Below are 13507 nucleotides of genomic sequence, written 5' to 3'. Positions count from 1 at the left end.
GGAGGCCGCGGGGCACCCTCAGCCTGCCGCTGGAGGTTGTCAAGCGGGGATTGTAGAGGCCGCGACCAAGGTCATAGTTCCTCCCGCGCGAGCCCAGTTTTACGGAGCTGGCCGCGCCTCAAGCCGCACTTTCAGCGCACTTGCGACCTGCCGCATCCGGAGGCCACACCTGGCCGAGTTCCCTCCCTCCCGTCCTCCCGGTGACGCTGCAGGAGAGCTCGCGCCCCGGGGCTCCGAATCCATTCCCGGCACGTTGTCGCACCTGTGACTTGCCATTGGCCAGACAGGCACTGTCCCTCGCCGGGGGAGGGAAAGGGCTCACGTGGTCGCTTTACTCCAGCAGTCATGCACTTGGGTGAAAACAGACTGAGCAGTCACGAGAACCAGGTCGTCTCCCAGTCATGGCGCAGAGCCCCAGGGCGGCTGCGAGTCGTCAGTTTCCCCGTGGCAGAGCTGCGTTTTCTGCGCCGCAGCTGTGGCGCGTGGGGAAGGACACTGCTCCGGATTCAAATCCTGACTCCCGCTCGCTGCAGCGTGTCACCTTGAGCGACTTCCAGATCTCTCTGACTGCGCTCTCGGGAATGTAAATTGTTAACAATCCCTACCTACCTGGTAGCGGGGATTAAGTGAGTTAACGTGTGTGAATGTGACTAGAACTCAGTAGGAGTTCAGTGAATGCTAATTTCGTCTTGCCCTTTCCGTGAATATTCCTGTTTTAGAATGTAGAAAAGGTTGTAAGGGTGTTCTCTTTGCATCCCGGAAGCTTTCCTATTTTGAGACATTGATTTCTGGTCCCCCTACGTGGTATATAATGTAGTTTTGACATTAGTGAGATTTGCTCTGCACATTTAGGGGCATTTCACTATTTGGCTTAAGTTCAAGACGAACCATTCATGCCAAGGGAGATTAAGGTCATGGTCTCTTGTCAGGGCTGTAGTGAGATTAAAGAATTCCCAACAGAAATATCTACCAGGCTTAGAATGTTCTGGAGCCCTCCCCACCTTTTGCCAGCTCTAGCAGCTGGGCACCGATTAGCAGGAACGAAGACGTTGTAAATCGTTGCTATGTCCGGGTCATCTATGGAGGCGTAAACTCCACCGGAGTATCCTTTGACCTGCCTAGAAAATCTGGTGGAGTTATATGAGTAACTTACAAAGCTCTAAGTCCGAAGGTCATGTCCAAAAAGAAGAAAGCGCGTGTCCAGGAGCACTGACCCTGGGGTGCAAATCTGATGTAATTCTGACACCTTAAATTGTACTCCTCCTTCCACCTTTACTTCATTTCAAGGTTATGAAAAAAAATAAAGGACTGGTCTGTTAAAGGTCCTTAGTGTTCTGCCATTGAAAATGATAATTTTCAAAGCAGTTATTAAGGCAATTGCCTGGAACTTTTCCCAGTATGTGTTTTTTGCATTCTGTCCATTCTGTTTACTTTTGCTGGTCTGTGGTACTAGCTCTTTAAGTGGGCAAACACTTGCTGGACAATGTCTATTGAAGGCCGTGGGGCAGCCGTGGGGCATATCTATCAAGGCAGGAGCACAGTCCAGGCCTCCTGGGGTGGGTTGAGGAGAGTGCCAGGGCAGAGATTCAGGAGATGCCCCTTGTGACACAAATGAATTCTGTGAACATCTTCAGGCTCTAGAAGGGTTCTACCCTTCCTCCTTAGGAGGACACTCAGAGTGCACCAGGCTGTAAAGGGACGTGGGGGGGTTGAAGGCCATGTGGGGTGGGGTGGGGTCCTGGCTGCCTCACCTGGGGAGAGAGGATCTGTGGGATACAGCCCTTAGAGACCTAGACTTACCATGGTTGGGACGCCTTATCCTCCCATTAGGGAGAAGAGCTAGGGCTCTGCCTATGGAGAGAAGTTACAGTGCCTTGGAAATGGAAAACGATGGAAAAAATGAGGACCACCAATTCACACACAAATGGCGCTGGTTCTGACCTTACGGCTGAACACAGGAAAGAGGGCAGAGATCCCAATGATAATGTTTCTCTCTTAGAATCAAGGCGTTCTCTGTTAGAATCTCGGACCCTAGCGAAGCCAGTTGGTCTAGTGGTTTAACGTATGGACAATAAAGCCGAACTGCCTGCTCTGCTACTCACTAGTCACATGACCATGGGCAAGTACCTTCTATGCCTCAGTTTCCTCATCTGCAAAGGGGAGAGGTTAAGAGTTGCTACTTCCTAGGGCTGTTGTGAGGACTCAATCAATGTACATAAAGTCCTTTGAGAGGATGTCTACTCCGTGGCTGGTGTGATCTCGGCACTCTTACTGAGTTCAGTATCTAGCTGAAGGCCTACTGTGCAGAGCTCATGTTTAAAAGGAACTGTGTGCTACATGGCAGAGTTGCCATCCAGGCCAAGCTCTTTCAGACTTCTCCCATTGCTGATAAAGAATGGGGGGCCACGAGAAACTGGGGCCCTCTGCCGGGGCCCTGGCATGGTGGGATGGGGTATAGTGTGTGCTTCAGGGCACATGAGTGGGCTTGCTGGCCTAGGAGTGAGAGGCCTGGCCTGGCTCAGACCCTAACTGCCCCCAGGATCTTTGGTGAGTCCCTGCCACAGAGCCCAGGAGCTTCAGGGTCCCTTACCCACCCTCACCTCAAAGAGAATTGAACAGGGAATTCCCTGGCAGTCCAGTAGTTAGGATTCTGTGCTCTCATTGCCGAGGGCCCAGGTTCGATCCCTGGTTGGGGAGCTAAGATCCCACAAGCCATGCAGTGCAGCCAAAAAAATAAAAAAGAATTGAACAAGACAGCCTGCCATGTGCCGCTGAACGGCAACCTGGGCACTATGGGTTTGGAGTTTTCTTGGAGATGCTTCCATCTCTCACTGACTCCATGGGTGGAGTTAAATTGTAGAGAGCTGGGAAGGCTGACCCACCAGCCCCTCCAGACCTGCAGAAGCGTGGACAAAAGGAAGAGGCAGTACCACTTCCGCACTTTCTGAGCTCAGAGACGCTTGCAGTCAGAGAAATGCATCTGAGGTCACCATTCACTGAGCAGGAAGGAAGCCTCCTGGAAAGGGTCTGCTTCGAGGAGGGGGGACTGCAGTGGGGAATGGGAACACTGTGGAGCCAGACTGGGATCCAAGGAAGTTTCAGAGGCCATCCATTAGGACTTGGATGGGAGAGGGGAGAGGAACATTCAGGGAGAAGAAGATGGGAGCCTTTGAGTAAAGGAAAACCACCTCTTCTCTACCCACCACTCCCCTCCGCTCGACTGCGGTCACAAATGAATGAAGTAGTGGTAATATCTACCACGTTTACTCTGCGCCAGGCAGTTTCAGATGCTCTACATGCTAATGCTCACGTGATGCTCTAATAAACCTCTCTTAACGTACTTTTACCTCATTTTACAGACGAAGAAACTGAGGCACAGAGAATGAAGCAACAGTTAAACCAGTGAAGAACCCCACAAACTTCGAGTCTGTAAGTGCTTTTTCCCTGACTGTCAGTAAGGGCAGAGGCAAATAGGATGCCCTTAGGTGGTAACTCTTCTTTGCACTTAACCCGTTTACTTCCCCCTTCTTTCCTCTTTATTTTTGTTAACTCTGTTGCTTTTACAGCCTGTACTTTAAGCCTCTTCCAACCCTGTCAGAATAGAAAAGGGCATTTCTAGGAGACCTGACTTCAAGATTGCCCTCCCGGGCTTCCCTGGTGGCACAGTGGTTGAGAGTCCGCCTGCCAATGCAGGGGACACGGGTTCGTGCCCCGGTCCGGGAAGATCCCACATGCCACAGAATGGCTGGGCCTGTGAGCCATGGCCGCTGAGCCTGCGCATCTGGAGCCTGTGCTCCGCAATGGGAGAGGCCACAACAGTGAGAGGCCTGCGTACCACAAAAAAAAAAAAAAAAAAAAAAAGATTGCCCTCCCTTTCTGCAGAGTAAGAAGAGGCAGGAAGTCAAAGCACATATTCTTCCTAAGAAGTAAGTTGATGCAATGGCCTGACCATGTCTTAGAGTTGCTGAAAACTCTGTTCTCTTTCAGACTTCTCAAGAAAGGAAATGTGGGGGAGTTTCCTTTCTTGAGAAGTCAAGAGTTCTAGGCCACCAACTGGTGGCCTAGTTGCTCGGATTCTGGGCTTTCGCTGCTGTGGCCTGGGTGCAATCCCTGATCAGGAAACTGAGATCTCATGCAAGCTGCTTGGTGCAGCCAAAAAAAAAGAAAGAGAGAAAAGAAAGAAAGGGAACCTGTCTTGTACCCGGCTGTAGTCAATGCCTACAGAAACAGGTTCAAAATAATGATTCAAGTAAGGACCACACATCACCATCCCACCACCACACTCCCACCTGCTGTGGATGTGGCTGGCTTCCATCGTCAAATATTTCCTCACTCCCCGTCAAACAGGACTGGCCACCCAGTATCCGTGGCTCTGCCCCCACGAGGTCCAGGGACTGTTCCGGAGAGAGAGGGAAGGTAGGGGAGGGGCGCTTTCAAGCACCCACACAGACAAGCTCTGATGTGGAGAGCTGCCTCAGGCCAGCATCCCACAGCCATAAAGAGCTGGATTTTGTTTGGCCCAGACAAACGGGTCAGTCTGTTCCTCTGCCAACACAAGGGGTGGGGGACTAGTCCACCCACTCCAGACTTTATGTGCCTCCTTCCGACTGCTCATCCCTGGTCTCTTCCCTTTGGTTTTGAGTTCACACGCTTGGGCGTGTTGTGGCATAGGACCCAGACAGAGGGGGCAGCACCGAAGACCCAACGCAGCCAAAAAAGAACCAAAACGAAACAAGAAAAAAAAGAATTCATATTTATCAGTCATTCTATTTAGTTCACAAACTGTGGTCACTAAAAAAAACGATCAAGCCCTTTTTTCCTGGACACTTCTTCAGAAAGGCCTCTCCAGAGACCTCACCCAGGACTCCATTTTCCCCAAGGCCCAACTTTCTCAGCTCTTACCAGGAAAGCACGGAAGAAAGGCAACTTGCTGGAAACTCAGGAACTGTGTGTAATGACACTCCTGTGGCAGAAGGGACAAGGGGTCAGCTGGCTGTCACCGTGCCCCTGGACACATGGCTTTAGGCTGAGAAAGTGAGTGGGCGGCAGGATGTGAGTCATCCACACGGCCCTCCCACAGACTGGGTAGAGGGTAATGGCCTCAGACGCTCCATTGCTTCCGTAGCTCTTCATCCTTTCACTCGTTGAACAGAAGTCTAGCATGGATCCGGCAGAGCAACAAGATTGACCAGCCCTCGCCCTCACAAAACACAAACTCCTCACACCCAGAATTTCACACCGAGGACCAGCCCTGAGCACGACAGCCGAGAAGGCAAAGTCAACCTTCCACCCGCCTCAGACCTCCCCCTCCTGTTCCGGCCCACACAGCTCATCATCCAGGTCACTCTGATTCATCGTTCTTCTCTCAGCAGACATCTCCAGAGCACAGGAGGCTGGCCCCTGCTCTCCATGGGCGTCCCCCAGCTGGCTCAGGGTCCCTCGCTCATCTGATCCCCTCAGCAAGAGAAAGCTGTCTGTTAGGGGAGCAACCGGCCCCGCAGGCCCAGAAGTTCAGATGTTTGGGGGCTCGGAGGGGCTTCAGCTGTTGGGAACTGCCTCACGGGAGACTGAGGTTCTAACAAAGCCCAGTTTCTTCGTTTTCAGTGGGGAGATCCATTTCCAATTTCCCTCTACCTAGAGCCTTGCTTCTCCAAGTGTGGTCTGCAGACCAGCAACAAAGGAGCTGGCAGAACCTCAGACCTGCAGAATCAGAATCTGCATTTAAAAAAATTTATTATTGAAGTATAGTTGATTTACAACGTTGTGTTGATTTCTGCTGACCAGCAAAGTGATTCATTTATACATACACATACATTTTTCATATTCTTTTCCATTATGGTTTATCACAAGTTATTGAATATAGTTCCTTGTGCTATACAGAAGGACCCTGTTGTTTATCCATCCTATATATAATAGTTTGCATCTATTAATCCCAAACTCCCAACCCTCCTCCCACCCCGCTTGGCAACCACAAGTCTGTTCTCTATGTAGAATCTGCGTTTTTAACAAGGTCCACATGGGACTCATAGGCACGTTACAGTTTGAGAAGCAATTACAAGAAGAAGAATGATTCTGGTTATCTGGACAGTTTAGAAACAATGTGTTAATACCTTCTTTTTCCGTTGGATGTTGAAAAGCCACCACTATTTTCTATCTTAAATCTGATCTTCCTGAGCAAGCACTCCGAGCATTTTAGCTACGGGGTAGTTCAGCACCTAGGCTGACTGTCTGAAATGAGAATCCTGCTCTACCATTTCCCTGCTCTGACCTTAGGCAAGTTACCGCGCTTCCCTGTGCCCCACATTACTCCTCTGTAAAGTGGAGCTAATAGGGTTGTTATAAGGATTAAATAAGTAAAGCGCTTGGCACATACCTAGCGTTTAGCGAGCACTCGATACACTTGGATACTAATTGGATTTGGGTGTCCCCCAATTTTCTATATACTGCACTTACCATCTGTTAAGATGAAATGCTTCTGGAGTTGGTGGTCTCATCCACTATGCACAGATGCTTCCTAGTTTTCTTTCTTTTTTAAAAAAAATATTTATTTATTTATTTGGGCTGCACTGGGTCTTTGTCACGGCTCGCAGGATCTTCATTGCAACCTGCAGGATCTTTTAGTTGCAGCATGTGCACTCAGTTGCGGCATGCATGCGGAATCTAGTTCCCTGACCAGGGATCGAACCCGGGACCCCTGCATCAGGAGCACGGAGTCTTACCCATTGGACCACCAGGAAAGTCCCTGCTTCCCAGTTTTCTTTTCTAAAAGTGACTTTATTCCTGCGGGCAACCTACTGTTACCCCCGAATATATTAATTTCAGGACTGTCCATTTAATTTATTCCATACCCGCCATCTGCAGGGAATTGAACTTTTTCACCGTGACCTTGGATAATGCCTCTTGAATATTTGTGTAGGGCTCTTAGCCTCCAGGTACCTTCAAAAGCATTGTTTCATCTTCACAACTGTGTAATGTAGGCAGAACAAGTATTATTACCCTACTGTACAGGGAAATGAGAATCTGAGAGCCCATGGCCACACGGTAAGTGGTGGAGCAGGGCCTGGAATGCTGGCTGGTACAGGATGCCCTGGTAGGCCCTGGATGAATGACTCAAAACCCAGCGTTCTTCCCACCACCCAGGGTTGCCTCCAATGTAAACCAGAGGAGCAACTTTCAGGGGTGAGGCTTTCAGGCCAGATAAGGGAGAGAGAGCAAAAGGAGAGACCTCTGTTCCATTGTCCCCATAAGAATTCATATTTGGACTTCCCTGGTGGCGTAGTGGTTAAGAATCCACCTGCCAATGCAGGGGACACGGTTTCGATCCCTGGTCCAGGAAGATCCCACATGCCGCGGAGCAAGTAACCCCGTGCACCACAACTACTGAAGCCTGCGCGCCACAACTACTGAAGCCCGCGTGCCCATAGCCCGTGCTCCACAACAAGAGAAGCCACTGCAATGAGCAGCCTGCGCACCACAACGAAGAGTAGCCCCCGCTCACCGCAACTAGAGAAAGCCCCCCGCGGAGCAACGAAGACCCAACGCAGCCAAAAAAAAAAGAATTCATATTCATATTTATCAAATTTGCATTCTATTTAGTTCACAAACTGTGGTCACTAAAAAAACAATCAAGCTAAATAATACGTTCAGATGTTAAAAACTACACCATACATGGTGGGAGTGTAAATTGGTGCAGCCACTATGGAGAACAGTATGGAGGTTCCTTATAAAACTAAAAATAGAGCTACCATATGATCCAGCAGTCCTACTCCTGGGCATATATCCAGAGAAAACCATGGTTCGAAAGGATACATGCACCCCAGTGTTCATTGCAGCACTGTTTACAACAGCCAAGGCATGGAAGCAGCTTAAATGTCCATGACAGATGAATAGATAAAGAAGATGTGGTACATGTATACAATAGGATATTACTCAGCCACTAAAAAGAATGAAATAATGCCATTTACAGCAACATGGATACCTGAGATTATCATACTAAGAGAAGTAAGACAGAGAGAGACATATCATATGATATGATTTCACTTATGATTTCACTTATATGCGGAATCTAAAAAGAAAAAACTGGTACAAATAAACTTATTTACAAAACAGAAACAGACTCACAGACTTAGAGATTGAACTTATGGTTACCAAGGGGGGAAGGATGGGGGAAGGGATAGCTTGGGAGGTTGGGATTGACATATACACATTGCTATATTTAAAATAGATAACCAACAAGGACCTACTGTATAGCACGGGGAACTCTACTCAATATTCTGTAACAACCTAAATGGGAAAAGAACTTGAAAAAGAATAGATACACATATATGTATAACTGAATCACCTTGCTGTACCAATACAACATTGTTAATCAACTATATTCCAATATAAAATAAATTTTTTTAATTTTAAAAAATTAAATTAAAAAAAATACACCATACAGAAGAGTTTCAAGTTAAAAGTGCCCCTACTTAGAACCCCAATTTTCTAATCTAACCCCCCAAATAACTATTAACAGTTCCTTGTGAACTCATGACATCATTTAATATAATTAAATATGTACAGATTTTTGTATGTCTATCGTACCTCAACAAAGTGGTTTCTTAAAAAATTCCTGTGATAGACACATAGAAAGTATTTATGTTTTTCTATAATATAAAATACATACCATGTTTCTTTTTTTAATCAAGTGAAATCCTACCACACAGTTATACAACTGGTTGTTTTCACTTAACATTTTTAGATACTTTGCATATAGAGCTCCCTGATTCTTTTCTCTTAACATTTTTAGATACCTTTGCATATAGAGCTCCCCGATTCTTTTCCCTTAAAATCTGCATAATAGTCCATCATAAGGTGTATGTGTCCGTGCGTGTGTGTCCTAGCACGGGTGGAGTAGCTGGGTTATAGGCTATGTGAATGTTCTCATTTATAGGGTATTGCCAAACTACGAGTTAGGTGCCCACCTGTAAGCCTATAAGAGAAAATGCCAGTTTCAAGGCTCAGGATGTTTTAGATCTCCTTCGGGTCACACGTGGTCAGTGGCCTAATGGCCCACCTACGTCTCCTTCATCAATATCAATCTCCCTCTTTAGCATCTCTGAACTCTCTGTCAGAATGAGACCTTTTTTGGGGGGGAGGGGGTTCCCAGTGCACATAGAAGTCATGTTTACGCTATACTGTAGTCCATTAAGTGTGCAATAGCACTGTGTCTAAAAAACAATGTACATACTTTAATTTAAAAAATACTTTAGGGCTTCCCTGGTGGCGCAGTGGTTGAGGGTCCGCCTGCCGATGCAGGGGACACGGGTTCGTGCCCCGGTCCGGGAAGATCCCACATGCCGCGGAGCGGCTGGGCCGGTGAGCCATGGCCGCTGAGCCTGCGCGTCCGGAGCCTGTGCTCCGCAACGGGAGAGGCCACAACAGTGAGAGGCCCGCGTACCGCAAAAAAAACCTTTATTGCTAAAAAATTCTAACCATCATCGGAGCCTTCAGCAAGTCATAATCCTTTTGCTGGTGGAGGGTCTTGCCTCGATGCTGTGGCCGCTGACTGATCAGGGCGGTGGCTGCTGAAGGCTGGGGAGGCTGCGGCAGTTTCTTAAAATAAGAAGATAATGAAGTTGGCCGCATCAATCAACTCTTCTGTTCAAGAACACTTTCTCTGTAGCGTGCAGTACCGTTAGGTAACATTTTACCCACAGTCAGAACTTCTTTCAGAATGAGACCTTTGGACCCTCATCCCCAGCAGTAGGCTTTTTTTTTTTTTTTCTCCTTCCAGCTCTTTACTTGTCATTCCTGCACAAATCTGTCTTCCCCTTCACACTGTGCCTCGCAGTGTAGACCAAGACCACTCTCCTTCATCCATCCGTCTTCCCTTCCTGCCCTGCCGTCTCTAGAGCAGCCTCCAGCCCAGCTGTGAACACGCACCTCCTTCCCTGCCCCGGGGGTGTATGTTTGCTTTTCCAGTGAGGTCATCCTCGAAGGCACCTCCTTGCTTGTTGATGTTCCTATATCCACAGGGCCTGTTGGCCTGGTGCTCGTTGTGGGGTCAGCGTGGGTGGGTAACCAGATCGTGAAGAGACAGACTCTGCCACCGAGAGAACTTTAAATCTGTCGTCACTCGCCACCTCAGCAAAGGCTGGCTGAGAACTTGCCGCCAAGAACTGTGATGATTAACCCAGGCCTCGCCCCGCCCCCCTTCCTCGTGGTTACCCACTTTTACTTCCTGTCTGTCTGCTTGTGCCTGGGGAGCCTAAAACCGGGGTCAATCAGAGGGCTTCACGGACGTTTCCAGCCCTCTGGACAATCACTACCAGTTCTAATGGGGGCCCCTGAGAGAGAAAGGAGAGTGGAATCCAGGGCCAGAGGGAAAAGGAATCGATGCTGGTGCTCTGGGTCCCAATGCTGAGCTAAGAACACCCCCGCCTTTCCCCCAAGGTGCCTCACCTGGCCAGCTGCCGACTTCCCTCTGCTGCCCAAGTCCAAGAGTGAGGGGCACAGACAGTGGGGGGACCCAGGGCCGGGCCCGAGATGAGGGGTGAGGGCATGCAGCCCGTTGTGAAATCCAAGCTTGGCGTCTCCATCCACCCCCTCCACCGCGTCTGAGCCTTTTCTTCATTTTATCATCTCTCCGTAGCAGATTCAGTACTTTTCTCACCATTGTCTCCTTCTGCCTTCAAACTTCCAGGACTCTCCTTTTGTTCTTACTGTCACAACCGAGCAGGACCCTACGGCGCTCTCCCAGATACAAAAGCCCCTCCGTGTCCCCCATTTCTTGTTTGTAGAAAAAGGCTTTAGACTCCTAGAACTTCCCTGAGTTCCAGAGCAGGAACAAGGAGTTACTTAGCGAGAAGTGAGGGAACGCAAAAACAAAGGAAAAGCAGTTAAGAAAAGTAATGACAATAGTTCAGCGAAAAAACAGAGTCCACGTTCTATATCCCAGTCCTAGCCCTATATCCCAGAGTCCTCAAGGGATATACATCACAATGTGACACTACCTTCTGCCAAAACTAAGACCTCCACCGCCACCCCCGCTCCCCCTGCCACCCAGGTGGAGGACAGTGACTACATGCTGAGCCCAGGCAGTAGACCCCAGACTGGTTGGAACCTGAAGGTTGATGATTAAGATTCCCGAAACAAAACAAAAAAAAAAAAGATTCCCGAAACATCACCCTGTTACCTCACCACCAGCCAATCAGAAGAAAGTCATGCCCCTGGCAGTTCTCACCCCAAATGTTGCCTTTCAAAATCCTTCCGTGAAATCCAAGGGGTGGGGGGAGTTTAGGTCTTTTGAGCACAGGTCGCCAGTACTCCGCTTGGCGCCCCGCAGATGAATGCTGTACCTTCCTTCACCACAAGCCGGTGTCGGTATCGGTGACATCACTTGTATCTACCACGAGCTCCTTGAGATAAGGAGCCTCTTCTCCACCGGTGCTGTCTCTCTGATTGTGACATATGTGGCCGTCTTCTCCACACCTGCCAAAACGTCTGCCACTCCCTGGCTCCAGACCCCAGCCTTTGCTCTGCTCCGCTTTTCCTGAATCCTCTGAACTTGATGATGTCAGTGGACCTCTTTCTTAAGGTTGTCCTCTCTGCTCTCCCTCTCCGATTCCACGCCCGTCTTCTTCCCCAATGCCTCTCCCTCTCTCTTCTTCTTTTTTCTTCCCCCTCCACATCTCCCTTGGGATTCTTGCTCTAATCCACTGCCGCCCTAAATCACCACCTCCATCTCTGGGTCCACGGTTCTAAATGCCTGCTACCTTTTTCATCCATCAAATGTAACACATTTGTTACATTTTGATTTCTCAATGTAACACATTGAGAAATCAAAATTTCTCAACTTCTCACCCCACCCCAGGCAGCTGCCTTCTCACGACTTCCCCACCTCCATGATTCAAGAGCTTTGCCTCTGTGATGCTCTGAAGCTTCAAGCTTAGTGTCCTTGGATCCTTCAGCTTGCACACTGCCCGGTCTTTACATCCTTCAAACTTCCTCCCAGATTGGTACCTCTTTTCAGCTCCCACCCCTGTCCCCGCCCCTGCTACCTTCCTTGAACTGTTCTGTGCCACCGTCATTGCTCCCTTATGCAAACACCTCAGAGGTGCCCCCTGCTGCGTGTGGAATGAAGCCCAGCCAGGTGAAACTTCTCCAGGCGGTCCCCTCCGGTCCTTCCCCTTCCTGGAACATTCCTCCCTAGTCTCCATCCCAACATTCCTCTTCCAGCGAGGCTCAGTGTGCAACTCACCTCTGTACATTCCTCTATCATGACCTGCATGGGAGATCTCTCGTCTAAACTCCAAAAGTAGGATGGCTGTCCCACACACTGGGTCTGGCATGCTCAGTCCTCTTGGCCTGTATGTTGGTCTTATTTTCCCAGCCATGTCAGAAGCTCCTGGAGCACCTTTGTGTTTCTTAGGGTGGGGTTGCTAAATTCATAAGCTCAGTGGCGAGACAAGGCAGGCAAATACAGGAGGCAGAGAGGGGACAAGGGAGATGTGTAACAGAGTGAGAGGGCCTGTGTGGGCCAAACAAAGGCCATCTGCAGGGGGGATGGCCCTGTGGGCCACCAGTTTGAGACCCTCACCCAGGTACCTTGCCCTGGCCGGCTAGTCCATGAATATTTCTTCGATGCCCCAGAGGCAGCAGTCGGTGCCTCAGCATCTAGCAGAAGGAAGAGGGGCAGGGTGACCTGATTTCCTTGGCCCTGGGTAGAAGGAGCCACCGGCCTCAGCAGCCCAGAGGCATCACCTCCCCTTCTCACCCAGCCGGCTGTGCCGCACCTGATGTCAGGTGCTACCCTTTGGCTTGAGCTTCCTGTGAGGTGTAGCCAGCAGGCGCTTTTCTCACTCACAGACTAAAGAAAGGGTGGCATGCCCCTCCCGCTCATGACCCAGTCAGAGCCAGCCCGGCCCCCGCCACCCAGGGAGCACCCACTGGGCAGCAGCTGCGTCGTCTGAAGCACTGGCTGAGCCTCACGTACGCACTGACCTGGGTGGTAGAAGGACACACAGGGTGGATGTGGGGAGTAGGGGTGGCAGGGAGACAGAAGGACCCGGACGGGGACTTCCCTGGTGGTCCAGTGGTTAAGACTCTGCGCTCGCAATACAGGGGTCTGGGTTCGATCCCTGGTCAGGGAACTAGATCCCGCATGCCACAACTAAAAGATCCTGCATGCCGCAACTAAAGATCCTGCATGCCACAACTAAGACCCGGTGCAGCCAAATAAATAAATAAATGAATAGTTAAAAAAAAAAAAAAAAGGACCCGGAGGAGACAGGCAAAGACACGGACTTGGGGGCGGGAGGGGGGAGGGGGGAGGGGGCTGACAGAGCACAGGGAAACCCAGTTTTGAGTCCTCCCGTGGCCACTCTCTCACACCTGCCCCTCCCCTCACTCTCTCCTCCCTCAGTGCAGCCACTCGCCCCTACTCCCCAGCCCCCAGCCTCACCCGGCTTCCAGCCGAGCTACACAGGTGCCCAGACTAATCTGTTAGGCCATGACTTTCACGAAG

General features: G+C 49.8%; 1 long non-coding RNA gene across 2 annotated transcripts; it reads right to left on the bottom strand.

Annotated features, from left to right (window-relative positions):
• Positions 1 to 8519: 8519 nt before the first annotated feature.
• LOC125960799 (uncharacterized) lies at positions 8520 to 13302 on the bottom strand. 2 transcript variants are annotated; one of them, XR_007470819.1, is made up of 2 exons: positions 10444 to 13302; positions 8520 to 10249 (listed from the first exon to the last, which is right to left on the bottom strand). It is a non-coding gene; the product is annotated as an uncharacterized LOC125960799 (long non-coding RNA). The 2 variants fall into 2 exon arrangements; XR_007470820.1 differs by having other exon boundaries at positions 8520 to 10084.
• Between the last annotated feature and the right edge of the window lie 205 nt (positions 13303 to 13507).

Source organism: Orcinus orca, chromosome 13 (genome assembly GCF_937001465.1).
Source record: "Orcinus orca chromosome 13, mOrcOrc1.1, whole genome shotgun sequence".
NCBI lineage: Eukaryota > Metazoa > Chordata > Mammalia > Artiodactyla > Delphinidae > Orcinus > Orcinus orca.
This window is presented reverse-complemented; position numbering and strand designations above follow the sequence as displayed.